The sequence below is a fragment of the Panulirus ornatus genome, chromosome 11 (assembly GCF_036320965.1).
Source record: "Panulirus ornatus isolate Po-2019 chromosome 11, ASM3632096v1, whole genome shotgun sequence".
NCBI lineage: Eukaryota > Metazoa > Arthropoda > Malacostraca > Decapoda > Palinuridae > Panulirus > Panulirus ornatus.
In genome coordinates, this window is record NC_092234.1 from 40,525,106 (window position 1) to 40,542,790 (window position 17,685).

Sequence of the window (17,685 nt, forward strand, 5' to 3'; positions counted from 1 at the left end):
TCAGGGGTTGAGAGGGTGGAGGTGGATGTCTCTCAGTGGCTAAGAGGGTGGAAGTGGATGGGGCTGAGAGGGTGGAGGTGGATGTCTCTCAGGGGTTAAGAGGATGGAGGTGGATGTCTTTCAGGGGTTAAAAGGATGGAGGTGGATGTCTCAGGGGTTAAGAGGATGGAGGTGGATGTCTCTCAGGGGTTGAGAGGGTGGAGGTGGATGTCTCTCAGTGGCTAAGAGGGTGGAAGTGGAAGGGGCTGAGAGGGTGGAGGTGGATGTCTCTCAGGGGTTAAGAGGATGGAGGTAGATGTCTCTCGGGTTGAGAGGGTGGAGTTGGATGTCTCTCTGGGGTTAAGAGGATGGAGTTGGATGTCTCTCAGGGGTTGAGAGGGTGGAGGTGGTGGATGTCTCTCAGGGGTTAAGAGGGTGGAGGTGGATGTCTCAGGGTTTAAGAGGGTGGAGTTGGATGTCTCTCAGGGGTTAAGAGGATGGAGGTGGATTTCTCTCAGGGGTTGAGAGGGTGGAAGTGGATGTCTCTCAGGGGTTAAGAGGGTGGAGGTGGATGTCTCTCAGGGGTTAAGAGGGTGGAGTTGGATTTCTCTCAGGGGTTAAGAGGGTGGAGGTGGATGTCTCTCAGGGGTTAAGAGGATGGAGGTGGACGTCTCTCAGGGGTTAAGAGGGTGGAGTTGGATTTCTCTCAGGGGTTAAGAGGGTGGAGGTGGATGTCTCTGGGGTTAAGTGGATGGAGTTGAATGTCTCTCTGGGGTTAAGAGGATGGGGGTGAGTTTCTAACACAAGGCAAACATTGTGTCTAGCACAAGTCAGTTTTGCAATATTACGATGGAATGTTGCATGTTGTAGCTCGTGTGGTGTTCCGGATGCTGGGATGTGATGGAGAGAGAGAGAGAGAGAGAGAGATCGTCAGGCTATGAGAGGGCGTCGTGTTGCTGGGGGAGGGTGCCGAAGCGGAGGGGGGTTTCATATATGTATACCTAACAGAGGGTTAGAGATACACGTGTTGCATGGGAGGCACAGGTGCAGCACAGCGGGAGGGCTCTGCAGGCGGAGCCTTTGTGGGTGACTCTGGCTGGGCTGTCGGAAAACATGCGATTGTAAACAATCGCATGTTTACCAAATGGCGTCCTAGCTTCGTCTCTTCGATGTATATCAACTGACTGTTATATTTTTCTCTTGTCTCTCCCCTGATGATGTGATTATTACACGAAAGTGCACTTGGGAACTTATCGTGTTTCATGTTCCCCGTGGACCCATAAGATATATATATATATATATATATATATATATATATATATATATATATATATATGGTGATTGGGAATACCTGGTTTAAAAAGCGAGATATACATAAGTATACGTATGTAAGTAGGAGAGATGGCCAGAGAGCGTTATTGGATTACGTGTTAATTGACAGGCGCGCGAAAGAGAGACTTTTGGATGTTAATGTGCTGAGAGGTGCAACTGGAGGGATGTCTGATCATTATCTTGTGGAGGCTAAGGTGAAGATTTGTATGGGTTTTCATAAAAGAAGAGTGAATGTTGGGGTGAAGAGGGTGGTGAGAGTAAGTGAGCTTGGGAAGGAGACTTGTGTGAGGAAGTACCAGGAGAGACTGAGTACAGAATGGAAAAAGGTGAGAACAATGGAAGTAAGGGGAGTGTGGGAGGAATGGGATGTATTTAGAGAATCAGTGATGGATTGCGCAAAAGATACTTGTGGCATGAGAAGAGTGGGAGGTGGGTTGATTAGAAAGGGTAGTGAGTGGTGGGATGAAGAAGTAAGATTATTAGTGAAAGAGAAGAGAGAGGCATTTGGACGATTTTTGCAGGGAAAAAATGCAATTGAGTGGGAGATGTATAAAAGAAAGAGACAGGAGGTCAAGAGAAAGGTGCAAGAGATGAAAAAGAGGGCAAATGAGAGTTGGGGTGAGAGAGTATCATTAAATTTTAGGGAGAATAAAAAGATGTTCTGGAAGGAGGTAAATAAAGTGCGTAAGACAAGGGAGCAAATGGGAACTTCAGTGAAGGGCGCAAATGGGGAGGTGATAACAAGTAGTGGTGATGTGAGAAGGAGATGGAGTGAGTATTTTGAAGGTTTGTTGAATGTGTTTGATGATAGAGTGGCAGATATAGGGTGTTTTGGTCGAGGTTGTGTGCAAAGTGAGAGGATTAGGGAAAATGATTTGGTAAACAGAGAAGAGGTAGTAAAAGCTTTGCGGAAGATGAAAGCCGGCAAGGCAGCAGGTTTGGATGGTATTGCAGTGGAATTTATTAAAAAAGGGGGTGACTGTATTATTGACTGGTTGGTAAGGTTATTTAATGTATGTATGACTCATGGTGAGGTGCCTGAGGATTGGCGGAATGCGTGCATAGTGCCATTGTACAAAGGCAAAGGGGATAAGAGTGAGTGCTCAAATTACAGAGATATAAGTTTGTTGAGTATTCCTGGTAAATTATATGGGAGGGTATTGATTGAGAGGGTGAAGGCATGTACAGAGCATCAGACTGGGGAAGAGCAGTGTGGTTTCAGAAGTGGTAGAGGATGTGTGGATCAAGTGTTTGCTTTGAAGAATGTGTGTGAGAAATACTTAGAAAAGCAAATGGATTTGTATGTAGCATTTATGGATCTGGAGAAGGCATATGATAGAGTTGATAGAGATGCTCTGTGGAAGGTATTAAGAATATACGGTGTGGGAGGCAAGTTGTTAGAAGCAGTGAAAAGTTTTTATCGAGGATGTAAGGCATGTGTACGTGTAGGAAGAGAGGAAAGTGATTGGTTCTCAGTGAATGTAGGTTTTCGGCAGGGGTGTGTGATGTCTCCATGGTTGTTTAATTTGTTTATGGATGGGGTTGTTAGGGAGGTGAATGCAAGAGTTTTGGAAAGAGGGGCAAGTATGAAGTCTGTTGGGGATGAGAGAGCTTGGGAAGTGAGTCAGTTGTTGTTCGCTGATGATACAGCGCTGGTGGCTGATTCATGTGAGAAACTGCAGAAGCTGGTGACTGAGTTTGGTAAAGTGTGTGAAAAAAGAAAGTTAAGAGTAAATGTGAATAAGAGCAAGGTTATTAGGTACAGTAGGGTTGAGGGTCAAGTCAGTTGGGAGGTAAGTTTGAATGGAGAAAAACTGGAGGAAGTAAAGTGTTTTAGATATCTGGGAGTGGATCTGGCAGCGGATGGAACCATGGAAGCGGAAGTGGATCATAGGGTGGGGGAGGGGGCGAAAATCCTGGGAGCCTTGAAGAATGTGTGGAAGTCGAGAACATTATCTCGGAAAGCAAAAATGGGTATGTTTGAAGGAATAGTGGTTCCAACAATGTTGTATGGTTGCGAGGCGTGGGCTATGGATAGAGTTGTGCGTAGGAGGGTGGATGTGCTGGAAATGAGATGTTTAAGGACAATGTGTGGTGTGAGGGTTTGATCGAGTAAGTAACGTAAGGGTAAGAGAGATGTGTGGAAATAAAAAAAAGCGTGGTTGAGAGAGCAGAAGAGGGTGTTTTGAAATGGTTTGGGCACATGGAGAGAATGAGTGAGGAAAGATTGACCAAGAGGATATATGTGTCGGAGGTGGAGGGAACGAGGAGAAGTGGGAGACCAAATTGGAGGTGGAAAGATGGAGTGAAAAAGATTTTGTGTGATCGGGGCCTGAACATGCAGGAGGGTGAAAGGAGGGCAAGGAATAGAGTGAATTGGATCGATGTGGTATACCGGGGTTGACGTGCTGTCAGTGGATTGAATCAGGGCATGTGAAGCGTCTGGGGTAAACCATGGAAAGCTGTGTAGGTATGCATAGTTGCGTGTGTGGACGTATGTATATACATGTGTATGGGGGTGGGTTGGGCCATTTCTTTCGTCTGTTTCCTTGCGCTACCTCGCAAACGCGGGAGACAGCGACAAAGCAAAAAGAAAAAAAAAAAATATATATATATATATATATATATATATATATATATATATATATATATATATATATATATATATATATATATATATTTAAACTATTCGCCATATCCCGCGTTAGCGAGGTAGCGTTAAGAACAGAGAACTGGGCCTTTTTTGGAATATCCTCACCTGGCCCCACTCTGTTCCTTCTTTTGGGGAAAAAAAAAAAACGAGAGGGGAGGATTTCCAGCCCCCCGCTCCCACCCCTTTTAGTCGCCTTCTACGACACGCAGGGAATACGTGGGAAGTATTCTTACTCCCCTATCCCCAGGGATAATATATATATATATATATATATATATATATATATATATATATATATATATATATATATATATATATATATATATATGAAGTGAGAACATGCACTTTTCTGTGTACGTGTATGTGTACCTTGGAATATGTATTTGAACGGAGAAGTGGAAATTGTTAACGAGTTTAGAATTTCGATAGTGATGAGTGAGGCTGATGGTGTGAGTGAGGCAGTTGGTGTGAGGGAGGCTGGTGGTGTGAGGGAGGCTGATGGTGTGAGTGAGGCAGTTGGTGTGAGGGAGGCTGGTGGTGTGAGGGAGGCTGGTGGCATGAGGGAGGCTGGTGGTGTGAGGGAGGCTGGTGGCGTGAGGGAGGCTGGTGGTGTGAGGGAGGTCGATGGTGTGAGGGAGGCTGGTGGTGTGAGGGAGGCTGGTGGCATGAGGGAGGCTGGTGGTGTGAGGGAGGCTGGTGGCGTGAGGGAGGCTGGTGGTGTGAGGGAGGTCGATGGTGTGAGGGAGGCTGATGGTGTGAGGGAGGCTGGTGATGTGAGGGAGGCTGGGGCCCTACATGGCAGGAGGAGAGGATGACCACTGTGGTGATGGGAGTGTGATGGTGATAGGAGTGTGAGTGGAGTGTGCAGGAAGCCCACATAGTGAGGGGCTGCTGCTCCCAGTTTGGTGTGAGGAGATGAATTCTGAGAGCACTTCCAAGTGGAGACGTGCGACCTGTGGACATACTGCACATGGTGGGTGGATGACTCATGTGGACATACTGCACATGGTGGGTGGATGACTCATGTGGACATGCTGCACATGGTGGGTGGATGACTCATGTGGACATACTGCACACGGTGGGTGGATGACTCATGTGGACATACTACACATGGTGGGTGGATGACTCATGTGGGCATATTGCACACGGTGGGTGGATGACTCATGTGGGCATACTACACATGGTGGGTGGATGACTCATGTGGGCATATTGCACACGGTGGGTGGATGACTCATGTGGACATACTGCACATGGTGGGTGGATGACTCATGTGGGCATACTGCACATGGTGGGTGGATGACTCATGTGGGCATACTACACATGGTGGGTGGATGACTCATGTGGACATACTACACATGGTGGGTGGATGACTCATGTGGGCATACTACACATGGTGGATGGATGACTCATGTGGGCATACTGCACACGGTGGGTGGATGACTCATGTGGGCATACTACACATGGTGGGTGGATGACTCATGTGGGCATACTGCACATGGTGGGTGGATGACTCATGTGGGCATACTGCACATGGTGGGTGGATGACTCATGTGGACATACTGCACATGGTGGGTGGATGACTCATGTGGGCATATTGCACACGGTGGGTGGATGACTCATGTGGGCGTACTACACATGGTGGGTGGATGACTCATGTGGACATACTGCACATGGTGGGTGGATGACTCATGTGGACATACTGCACATGGTGGGTGGATGACTCATGTGGGCATATTGCACACGGTGGGTGGATGACTCATGTGGGCATACTACACATGGTGGGTGGATGACTCATGTGGACATACTGCACATGGTGGGTGGATGACTCATGTGGACATACTGCACATGGTGGGTGGATGACTCATGTGGGCATACTACACATGGTGGGTGGATGACTCATGTGGACATACTACACATGGTGGGTGGATGACTCATGTGGACATACTGCACATGGTGGGTGGATGACTCATGTGGACATGCTGCACATGGTGGGTGGATGACTCATGTGGACATACTGCACACGGTGGGTGGATGACTCATGTGGACATACTACACATGGTGGGTGGATGACTCATGTGGGCATATTGCACACGGTGGGTGGATGACTCATGTGGGCATACTACACATGGTGGGTGGATGACTCATGTGGGCATATTGCACACGGTGGATGGATGACTCATGTGGACATACTGCACATGGTGGGTGGATGACTCATGTGGGCATACTACACATGGTGGATGGATGACTCATGTGGGCATACTGCACATGGTGGGTGGATGACTCATGTGGGCATACTACACATGGTGGATGGATGACTCATGTGGGCATACTACACATGGTGGATGGATGACTCATGTGGGCATACTACACATGGTGGGTGGATGACTCATGTGGGCATACTACACATGGTGGATGGATGACTCATGTGGGCCATACTGCACATGGTGGGTGGGATGACTCATGTGGGCATACTACACATGGTGGATGGATGACTCATGTGGGCATATTGCACACGGTGGGTGGATGACTCATGTGGGCATACTACACATGGTGGGTGGATGACTCATGTGGGCATACTACACATGGTGGGTGGATGACTCATGTGGGCATACTACACATGGTGGATGGATGACTCATGTGGGCATACTACACATGGTGGATGGATGACTCATGTGGGCATACTACACATGGTGGATGGATGACTCATGTGGGCATACTAACATGGTGGAATGGATGACTCATGTGGGCATACTACACATGGTGGGTGGATGACTCATGTGGACCATACTGCACATGGTGGGTGGATGACTCATGTGGGCATACTACACATGGTGGATGGATGACTCATGTGGGCATACTGCACATGGTGGGTGGATGACTCATGTGGGCATACTACACATGGTGGATGGATGACTCATGTGGGCATACTGCACATGGTGGGTGGATGACTCATGTGGGCATACTACACATGGTGGATGGATGACTCATGGGGCCATATTGCACACGGTGGGTGGATGACTCATGTGGGCATACTACACATGGTGGATGGATGACTCATGTGGGCATACTACACATGGTGGGTGGATGACTCATGTGGACATACTGCACATGGTGGGTGGATGACTCATGTGGGCATACTACACATGGTGGATGGATGACTCATGTGGGCATACTGCACATGGTGGGTGGATGACTCATGTGGGCATACTACACATGGTGGATGGATGACTCATGTGGGCATACTGCACATGGTGGGTGGATGACTCATGTGGGCATACTACACATGGTGGATGGATGACTCATGTGGGCATATTGCACACGGTGGGTGGATGACTCATGTGGGCATACTACACATGGTGGATGGATGACTCATGTGGGCATACTACACATGGTGGATGGATGACTCATGTGGACATACTACACATGGTGGGTGGATGACTCATGTGGACATACTACACATGGTGGGTGGATGACTCATGTGGGCATACTACACATGGTGGGTGGATGACTCATGTGGGCATATTGCACCCGGTGGGTGGATGACTCATGTGGACATACTGCACACGGTGGGTGGATGACTCATGTGGGCATATTGCACACGGTGGGTGGATGACTCATGTGGGCATATTGCACACGGTGGGTGGATGACTCATGTGGGCATACTACACATGGTGGATGGATGACTCATGTGGGCATATTGCACGCGGTGGGTGGATGACTCATGTGGGCATACTACACATGGTGGATGGATGACTCATGTGGGCATACTACACATGGTGGGTGGATGACTCATGTGGACATACTGCACATGGTGGGTGGATGACTCATGTGGGCATACTGCACATGGTGGGTGGATGACTCATGTGGACATACTGCACATGGTGGGTGGATGACTCATGTGGGCATACTACACATGGTGGATGGATGACTCATGTGGGCATATTGCACACGGTGGGTGGATGACTCATGTGGGCATACTACACATGGTGGATGGATGACTCATGTGGGCATACTACACATGGTGGATGGATGACTCATGTGGACATACTACACATGGTGGGTGGATGACTCATGTGGACATACTACACATGGTGGGTGGATGACTCATGTGGGCATACTACACATGGTGGATGGATGACTCATGTGGGCATATTGCACACGGTGGGTGGATGACTCATGTGGGCATACTACACATGGTGGATGGATGACTCATGTGGGCATACTACACATGGTGGGTGGATGACTCATGTGGGCATACTACACATGGTGGGTGGATGACTCATGTGGGCATACTACACATGGTGGATGGATGACTCATGTGGGCATATTGCACACGGTGGGTGGATGACTCATGTGGGCATACTACACATGGTGGATGGATGACTCATGTGGACATATTGCACACGGTGGGTGGATGACTCATGTGGGCATACTGCACATGGTGGGTGGATGACTCATGTGGGCATACTACACATGGTGGATGGATGACTCATGTGGGCATATTGCACACGGTGGGTGGATGACTCATGTGGGCATACTACACATGGTGGGTGGATGACTCATGTGGGCATACTACACATGGTGGATGGATGACTCATGTGGACATACTACACATGGTGGGTGGATGACTCATGTGGGCATACTACACATGGTGGGTGGATGACTCATGTGGGCATACTACACATGGTGGATGGATGACTCATGTGGGCATACTACACATGGTGGGTTGATGACTCATGTGGGCATACTACACATGGTGGGTGGATGACTCATGTGGGCATATTGCACACGGTGGGTGGATGACTCATGTGGAAATACTGCACACGGTGGGTGGATGACTCATGTGGAAATACTGCACACGGTGGGTGGATGACTCATGTGGAGTTAGAAGACAAGGTGGAGTACAGGGGCCACATGTCATGGGTATGTCTTGTTGAAATGCTCTCTAGAAACACACACACACACACACTTACACACACACACACACACACACACACTTACACACACACACACACACACACACACACTCACACACACACACACACACACACACACACACACACACACATATATATATATATATATATATATATATATATATATATATATATATATATATATATATATATATATATATATCCTTCATACTTGATCGCCGTTTTTTGTGTCAGCGAGGTAGCGCCAAGAACAGACAGAAAGGCCACACCCGCTTACATCCATTCTCTAGCTGTCATGTGTAATGTACCGAAACCACAGCTCCCTATCCACAACCAGGCACCACAGACTTTTCCATGGTTTATCCCGGAGGCTTCACATGCCCTGGTTCAGTCTATTGACAGCAAGTCGACCCCAGTATAGCACATAGTTCCAATTCGCTCTTTTCCGCGCTCGCCTTTCGCCCTCCTGTATGTTTAGGCCCCGATCGCTCAGAATCTTTTTCACTCCATCCTTCCATCTTCAAATTGGTCTCCCGCTTCTCCATGTTCCCTCCACTTCTGACACATATCCTCTTTATCAACGTTTCCTCACTCATTCTCTCCATATGTCTAAACCATTTCAGAACACCCTCTTCTTCTCTCTCAACCACACTCATTTTATTACCACACATCTCGCTTACTCTTTCATTAATTACTCGATCAAACCACCTCACATCTCATATTGTCCTCAAACATTATATTTCCACCACATCCACCCTCCTCCGCACAGCATTATCTATGACCCATGCCTTGCATCCATATGATATTGTTAGGATTACTATTTCTTCAAACACCCATTTTTCCCCTCCCAGATAACGTTTCCACACATTCTTCAGTGCTCCCAGGACCCTCGCCGCCTACCCCACCTTATGACTCACTTCCGCTTCCATTCCATTCCAAGCCCACTCCCAGATATCTAAAGCACTTCTTCCATTTTTCTCCATTCAAACTTACATCTCAATTAACTTGTCCCTTAACCCTACTGAACCTAATAACCTTGCTCTTATTCAAATTTGTCTCCCAGCATTGTATCATCAGCAAACAACAACCGAATCACTTCCCAGGCCCTCTCATCTCTCACAGACTGCATACTCGCCCCTCTCTCCAAAACTCCTCACCCCTCACCCATATACAAATTGAACAACCATGGCGACATCACACACCCCTGCCACAGACCGAACTTTACTGGGAACCAGTCACTCTCCTCTCTTCCTACTCGTACACATGCCTTACATCCTAGATAAAAACTTCTCACTGCTTCTAGCAGCTTGCTCCCATACCAGTTCTTAAGACCTTCCACAAAGCATCTCTATCAACCCTATATAAGCCCTCTACGGATCCATAAATGCCACATACAAATCCATTTGCTTTTCTAAGTATTTCTTACATACATTCTTCAAAGCAAACACCTGATCCACACATCCTCTACCACTTCTGAAACCACACTGCTCTTCCCCAATCTGATGCTCTGTACATGCCTTCATCACCTCACACCTCATGTACATTCCATCACAGCCTCCGTACCTCACACCTCATGTAGATTCCATCACAGCCTCCGTACCTCACACCTCATGTGCATTCCATCACAGCCTCCGTGCCTCACACCTCATGGACTGAGACGGGTGGAAAGTCCGTGTGAGAGTGAGGGGAGGGAAGACCAGCCTCATCCCACAGTAACTGCTCGCCTTACGATCAACAGTGAGATTTCTTTTACCTTGTGGTGGAGGGAGGAAGTGAGGGAGACATCTCAGAGCCCCAGGCGCTTGTCCAGGATTTAGTCGAGGGTGGATGGGTCAGGGGGTGGATGGATGGGTCATGGGGAGGTGGACGGGTGGATCGGGGTGAACTTTGAACTCGCTAAGACATGTTGAACAGTTCAGAAGACGAGTGCTGTGTAGAGACACATTGCACTTAGAGAATTTTTAGTGCTTTTTTTTCGTTTGTTTGTTTATTTCGATGCTGAATTCATGTACATGGTGTTGACATCGATCAGATTCTGTCCCAGCTGAACACAGATGTGTTCAGAAGACAGTTTGTATGAGTCCTGCTGCCAGTCTTGAGTGCATATATGATCACTGATAAACACAACACATATGACAGCAGTAATCAAGAAAGTGTTGCTCGACAATGCAAACTGATATCCTTCTGTGGGGAGAGAAAGTATCATGAAAAGTTGTCTGTGTTTTGGGAGGATGTTGAACCTGATATCGTTGTGTCATGAGCCAGTTGTGTGCGGCGCTTGTACACTTAATCTTCACTCTCATGAGTTTGCCCTTTTGAGAGATGTGTGTGTGTGTGTGTGTGTGTGTGTGTGTGTGTGTGTGTGTGTGTGTGGTGTGTGTGTGTGTGTGTGTGGTGTGTGTGGTGTGTGTGTGTGTGTGTGTGTGTGTGTGTGTGTGTGTGTGTGTAATTGATTGAAGGAATCACAAATAATTGTCCAGACCAACAATGAAAATGAATGTTAGTCATCAAAGAAACAGGCATCCTTTATGGAGGTAGAAAAGGAAGGAATAAGGAGAAGCAAAGTTAGAACTGCACAGAGGGAGAGGGAGGGAGGGTTTACAGACTTTCAGACACTGGAGCAGAATACATAAGTGTATGGGAGGGGAGCTGAGGAGAACATCATCAGATTTGGGAAGACACAACCTGCTGGGAACTTGGCCAAGAAATTACAAGGTGATATTAAAGGATGACGGAAGCGCTGAGCCGGGTGTTGGACCAACCCGGGACCATCAGACCGAACCTCAGGGATGCTGGACCAGCCCGGGACGGTCCCTCTGAATGTTTAAGCCCCGTTGACTCTGAGCATCATATCCTCCCGTGTTGTCCTTGGATCTATCCCAGCTCCATACCTGACACATATACCCGCCGCCTCAGTGTGGCCTCACTCATGCTATTCACATGTTCATACCATTTCAGCACACCCTCTTCAGGTCTTTCAATCACGCGCCTCTTACCGGAACACCGCTCTCCTACACTATCATTTCTTACTCGATTAACTCTTCCCACTCCACATATGATCCTCTCTTATTTTAGTCCAGACACATGCATCCTCCTTCACACAACCCCGACAGATCTATCCTACCATCACATCTCTGTCCTCACAGGCAGTAGCCTCTACTTCCATACACTCCTCAGTGCACCCAGGACGTTTGCCCCTTCCCCTTTCCCACCCTGTGATTGCCATGTCCACTCCCAAGGTATCTAAAACTCATTCGTCATACTCGCACTTAACTGAACTTTCTGTCTCCCTTGCTAAACCTAATTACTTTTCTTTCATTCATATTAACTCGCAACTTCCTCCTTTCACATACTCTCTTCGAAACTTCCAGCTTCTCATGTTTCACATTCAAGTCTGCTACCAGAACCGTGACATCTGCAACAGCAACTGATCTCTAACCTCATCCTCTGCTAGACTGCAACCACATTTACTTTCTGGTAACGTTACAGACCCTTGTCACAGATCGGTCCTCACTCGGGGTCACTCCTTCTCCCTTCATCTTACTCTCACACACGTCGTACTCTCTTGATAAAATACTCCTCACTGCCCTTTAGGGCATAGCCTGCCTGGCCTATTCCTTAATCCGGCCCTACCTATCATGCGCCTTCTCCAGATCCATAAATGCCACGTACAGATTCCTCTGTTTGTTGAAGTATTTCTCACACACCTCCTTCAAAGCAAGCACTTGATCCAGACATCCTCAACCACTCCTACAACCACATCGTTCCTCTCGAGTTTGATGCTCGGTACATGCAACTACCTTCTCTGTGAGTACGCGTCCCTACAACGTACGAGATATAATCCACAGACTTACACCTCTGTGGTAGGAATATTCACTTTCTACCAATGCAATAAACATGCATTCCTCTATTTCTCTGGCACCTCATTTTAGCCATACATAAATTGAAGACCCTGATAGACCAGTCAACAACACTGTCACTTCCATGAGAGAATCAGCAACAGTCACATTCTCTCCAGCCGGTCTGCTACACTTCGTCCGCAAGGCTTCCACTGCTTCTAATTTTTGCCAAATCAATTCCGACAATTCTCTTTCCCAGATCACCCTTTCAATCAATACCCTTCCAAACAATTTTCCAGGAATACTCAACAAACTTATGCCTCTGTAGTTAAAGCACTCACCTTTACCCCTTTGCCTTTGTGCAATCGCACTATACAAGCATTTCACCAATCATCAGGTATTTAACCATGAGAGCAAGGGTTAAGGAAAGGGTAGCACTACTGCTGAAGCAGGAGTTGTAGGAGTGTGTTAAAGAGTGTAAGGAAGTGAGCTCCAGGCTGGTGTGGGTAAGAATTAAAGAGATGTGAGATTATTTGTGCTTGTGCAGTTGGCCATGAGAAGAAAAATGAAGAGATGCAAATGTTTTGGAAGCAGTTGAGTAAGTGTGTCAGCAGTATTGATGCAAGAGATCGGGTATTAATGATTGGTAATTTAAATGCGACAGTGAGTAAACACCCGACACAGAGCATCAGATTTGGGAGGAGCAGTGTAGTTTCAGAAGTGGTAGAGGATGTGTGGATCAGGTGTTTGCTTTGAAGAATGTATGAGAAATACTTAGTGAAACAGATTGATTTGTATGTAGCATTTATGGATCTGGAGAAGGCATATAATAGGGCTGATAGAGATGCTTTGTGGAAGGTCTTAAGAGTATATGGTGTGGGAGATAAGTTGCTTGAAGAAGTGAGAAGTTTTTATTAAGGGTGTACGGCATGTGTTCAAGTAGGAACAGAGGAAAGTGATTGGTTCCCGGTGAGGGTCAGTCTGCGGCAGGAGCTTGTGATGTCCCCATGTTGTTTAATTTATTTATGGATGGGGTGGTTAGGAAGGTAAATACAAGAGTATTGGGGAGAGGGACGAGTATGCCGTCTGTTGGGGATGAGAGGGTCTGGTTAGCGAGTCAGTTGTTGTTCGCCACTGATACAGCACTGGTGGCTGATTCGAGTGAGAAACTGCAGAAGTTGATGACTGAGTTTGGAAAAGTGTGTGAACGGAGAAAGTTGAGAGTAAATGTGAATAAGAGCAAGGTTATCAGGTTCAGCAGGGTTGAGGGACAAGTCAGTTTGGAAGTAAGTTAGAATGGAGAAAAATTAGGTGAAGTGAAGCATTTTCGATATCTGGGAGTGGACTTATCAGCGAATGGACACATTGAAGTGGAAGGGAGTCACATGGTGAGGGAGGGGGCGAAGGTTCTAAGAGCAATGAAGAATGTGTGGAAAAAGAGAACGTTATTCGGAGAATGAAACTGGGTATGTTTGAAGGAATAGTAGTTCCAACAATATAATATGGTTGTGAGGCATGGGCTATAGATAGGGTTGTACGGAGGAGGGTGGTTGTGTTCGAAATGAAATGGAAATGTTTGAGGGCAATATGTGGTGTGAGGTAGTTTGATCGAGTAAGTAATAAAAGGGTAAGAGAGTTGTGTGGTAATCAAAAGAGTGTGGTTGAGAGAGCAGAAGAAGGTGTGTTGAAATGGTTTGGAGATATGGAGAGACTGAATGAGGAAAGGTTAACAAAGAGGATATATGCGTCAGAGAGAGTGAGGGAACAGCAGAAGAGGGAGACCAAATTGGAGGTGGAAGAATTGAGTGGAAAAGATTTTGAGTGATCGGGGCCTGAACATACAGGAGGTTGAGAGGTGTGCAAGGAATAAAGTGAATTGGAACAATGTGGTATACCGGGGTTGACGTGCTGTTAATGGATTGAACCAGGGCATGGGAAGCGTCTGGGGTAAACCATGGAAAGGTCTGTGGGACCTGGATGTGGATTGAGAGTTCTGGTTTCGGTGCATTACGCATGACAGCTAGAGACTGAGTATGAACGAATGTAGCCTTTTTTTGTCCGTTTTCTCTGCGCTCCCTTGCTGACGCAGGGGGTGGCGATACTATTTCCTGTGGGTTAGGGTGGCACCGGGAGTGGATGAATGAATATGGCTGTGTATATTTATGTATATGTGTATATGTTGATATGTATATGTATGTATATTTACGTGTATGGGCGTGTATGTGTATATGTGTGTATACGAGTGGATGGGTCGTTCTTCGTCTGTGTCCTGGCGCTATCTTGCTGATGCGGGAAACGGCGATCAATTATCATCATTTTATATATATATATATATATATATATATATATATATATATATATATATATATATATATTTTTTTTTTTTTTTATTATATTTTATTATTATACTTTGTCGCTGTCTCCCGCGTTTGCGAGGTAGCGCAAGGAAACAGACGAAAGAAATGGCCCAACCCCCCCATACACATGTATATACATACGTCCACACACGCAAATATACATACCTACACAGCTTTCCATGGTTTACCCCAGACGCTTCACATGCCTTGATTCAATCCACTGACAGCACGTCAACCCCGGTGTACCACATCGCTCCAATTCACTCTATTCCTTGCCCTCCTTTCACTCTCCTGCATGTTCAGGCCCCGATCACACAAAATCTTTTTCACTCCATCTTTCCACCTCCAATTTGGTCTCCCTCTTCTCCTCGTTCCCTCCACCTCCGACACATATATCCTCTTGGTCAATCTTTCCTCACTCATTCTCTCCATGTGCCCAAACCACTTCAAAACACCCTCTTCTGCTCTCTCAACCACGCTCTTTTTATTTCCACACATCTCTCTTACCCTTACGTTACTCACTCGATCAAACCACCTCACACCACACATTGTCCTCAAACATCTCATTTCCAGCACATCCATCCTCCTGCGCACAACTCTATCCATAGCCCACGCCTCGCAACCATACAACATTGTTGGAACCACTATTCCTTCAAACATACCCATTTTTGCTTTCCGAGATAATGTTCTCGACTTCCACACATTCTTCAAGGCCCCCAGAATTTTCGCCCCCTCCCCCACCCTATGATCCACTTCCGCTTCCATGGTTCCATCCGCTGCCAGATCCACTCCCAGATATCTAAAACACTTCACTTCCTCCAGTTTTTCTCCATTCAAACTCACCTCCTAATTGACTTGACCCTCAACCCTACTGTACCTAATAACCTTGCTCTTATTCACATTTACTCTTAACTTTCTTCTTCCACACACTTTACCAAACTCAGTCACCAGCTTCTGCAGTTTCTCACATGAATCAGCCACCAGCGCTGTATCATCAGCGAACAACAACTGACTCACTTCCCAAGCTCTCTCATCCCCAACAGACTTCATACTTGCCCCTCTTTCCAAAACTCTTGCATTTACCTCCCTAACAACCCCATCCATAAACAAATTAAACAACCATGGAGACATCACACACCCCTGCCGCAAACCTACATTCACTGAGAACCAATCACTTTCCTCTCTTCCTACACGTACACATGCCTTACATCCTCGATAAAAACTTTTCACTGCTTCTAACAACTTTCCTCCCACACCATATATTCTTAATACCTTCCACAGAGCATCTCTATCAACTCTATCATATGCCTTCTCCAGATCCATAAATGCTACATACAAATCCATTTGCTTTTCTAAGTATTTCTCACATACATTCTTCAAAGCAAACACCTGATCCACACATCCTCTACCACTTCTGAAACCACACTGCTCTTCCCCAATCTGATGCTCTGTACATGCCTTCACCCTCTCAATCAATACCCTCCCATATAATTTACCAGGAATACTCAACAAACTTATACCTCTGTAATTTGAGCACTCACTCTTATCCCCTTTGCCTTTGTACAATGGAACTATGCACGCATTCCGCCAATCCTCAGGCACCTCACCATGAGTCATACATACATTAGATAACCTTACCAACCAGTCAACAATACAGTCACCCCCTTTTTTAATGAATTCCACTGCAATACCATCCAAACTTGCTGCCTTGCCGGCTTTCATCTTCCGCAAAGCTTTCACTACCTCTTCTCTGTTTACCAAATCATTTTCCCTAACCCTCTCACTTTGCACACCACCTCGACCAAAACACCCTATATCTGCCACTCTATCATCAAACACATTCAACAAACCTTCAAAATACTCACTCCATCTCCTTCTCACATCACCACTACTTGTTATCACCTCCCCATTTGCGCCCTTCACTGAAGTTCCCATTTGCTCCCTTGTCTTACGCACTTTATTTACCTCCTTCCAGAACATCTTTTTATTCTCCCTAAAATTTAATGATACTCTCTCACCCCAACTCTCATTTGCCCTTTTTTCACCTCTTGCACCTTTCTCTTGACCTCCTGTCTCTTTCTTTTATACATCTCCCACTCAATTGCATTTTTTCCCTGCAAAAATCGTCCAAATGCCACTCTCTTCTCTTTCACTAATACTCTTACTTCTTCATCCCACCACTCACTACCGTTTCTAATCAACCCACCTCCCACTCTTCTCATGCCACTAGCATCTTTTGCGCAATCCATCACTGACTCCCTAAATACATCCCATTCCTCCCCCACTCCCCTTACTTCCATTGTTCTCAACTTTTTCCATTCTGTACTCAGTCTCTCCTGGTACTTCCTCACACAGGTCTCCTTCCCAAGCTCACTTACTCTCACCACCCTCTTCACCCCAACATTCACTCTTCTTTTCTGAAAACCCATACAAATCTTCACCTTAGCCTCCACAAGATAATGATCAGACATCCCTCTAGTTGCACCTCTCAGCACATTAACATCCAAAAGTCTCTCTTTCGCACGCCTGTCAATTAACACGTAATCCAATAACGCTCTCTGGCCATCTCTCCTACTTACATAAGTATA